Source organism: Lipotes vexillifer, unplaced genomic scaffold, assembly GCF_000442215.2.
Source record: "Lipotes vexillifer unplaced genomic scaffold, Lipotes_vexillifer_v1.1 scaffold966, whole genome shotgun sequence".
Classification (NCBI taxonomy): Eukaryota; Metazoa; Chordata; class Mammalia; order Artiodactyla; family Lipotidae; genus Lipotes; species Lipotes vexillifer.
The window spans coordinates 30,098-31,722 of record NW_006795769.1 but is presented as its reverse complement, the minus strand read 5'-3'; the positions used below and the strand labels follow the sequence as shown (position 1 = coordinate 31,722).

At 40.3% G+C, this 1,625-nt stretch overlaps 1 protein-coding gene across 1 annotated transcript in view; it reads right to left on the bottom strand.

Moving 5' to 3' along the window:
* Positions 1-1,625, bottom strand: part of LOC103069054 (DNA polymerase nu-like) — a gene marked incomplete at its 5' end in the record, with an annotated part of 68,784 nt that overhangs the window by 64,985 nt on the left and 2,174 nt on the right.

The following is a 1,625-nucleotide window of genomic DNA, read 5'->3' as shown; positions in this document are numbered from 1 at the left end:
GAGAAGGGAAAGAGACAAAGACAGAGAATAAGAAGAGATGCTCAACATTGGCAGTCATCAGGGAAGTGCAAATCAAACAACAAAGCTACCACTTCACACCCACTGGGATGGCTAGAATCAAAAAGACAGAGGATAAAAAGTATTGGCAAGAAGGTGGAGAAACTGGAAACCCATACACTGCTTGTGGGGTGTAAAATGGTGTAGTTATTTTGGAAACTGTTTCGGCATTTCCTCAAAAAATTAAATATAGTTGCCACTATTGTGACATGACTTGTACGTTTTAAAATGGTTAAGATGGTAAATTTTATGTTATGTTATTTTACCACAATTTTAAAAAGTTAAACATAGAATTACCATATGACCCAGAAAAATCTTCTCCTAGGTATCTACCCAAGAGAAATGAAACCCTATTTCCACACAGAGACTTGTACATAAATGTTCATAGCGGTATTATTCATAACAGCCAAAAGGTGGAAACAACCCAAATATCCATTAACTGAAGAATGGATAAATAAATGGAATATTATTTTTTTGTTTATACTGAAATATACAGAATACATTATTCCATATAATGGAATATTATTTGGCCATGAAAAGGAATGAAGTATTGATACATGCTACAGCATGGATGAACCTTGAAAACATTATGTTCAGTGAAAGAAGAAAGTCACAAAAGGTCATATGCTGTATGATCCCATTAATGTGAAATGTCCAGAATAGACAAATGTATAGAGACAAAATAGATTAGTAGTTTCCGGGTGGGAGGGAAGGCTGGGGAATGATAGCTACTGGGTGTGGGGTTTCTCTTTAGGGTAATGGAAATGTTCAGGAATTAGACAGTGATGATGGTTGCAAAACCTTGTGACTGTACTAAAACCCACTGAATTGTACACTTTGAAAGGCTGAATTTTATGGTCTGTGAATTATATCTCAGTTTTAAGAAGAATAAACGGTGCGCACCAAGGAGAAGGGAGGAGCCGCGGGAGCAGCTGGGAGCGGCTCCCTGGGAGCGGCGGGTGGGGCGAAAGCACCGTGTAAACCCAAGCTGAGAGCTGCTGAGCTGGGGGGTGGGCAGGAAGGGGCAGGCAGGGTCTGAGCCTGCTCTTGCTGGCTTTGGAGCTCGGGACCAACTGCACCCTGAAGAAAGGCATTCATGGCCTTAGATGGGAGGAGTTCCAGGCTTCAAACCAAGAGAAGAAAAGCCTAAGTAGGCAAAATGAAAGTTTATTCAAAAAAGCAAGGATGAGGCGGCAGTGAGAAAGCATAGCATTGTGTAGACTTGTTTTGTACCCAAACAGCAAATGAGGGCTTCAGTGGGGCTGAAGATAGGATTGCCACTCAGGTTGCCTTCAGGCACTGGGCTTTGTCTTCTGAGCGACACTCATCTGGAGGGCTTGCGTGACTTTCACTTTTGATTTTTCCATATTTCTATTATATTCTTTCGCAATGGACTTCCTTTCTAGTGGTGAAGAATTACCATTTCTTTCAAAATTAGGAAACTCTTGGCATCCTCATTACCTACTCTTCTTTTCAAAGAGATTAACTACTAGAGAAAAGTATAATTTCTTTCTTATGAAAATAGGTTTGGAACAACTTCAGGCTTTTAAAATCGTGTCAGCATTCCT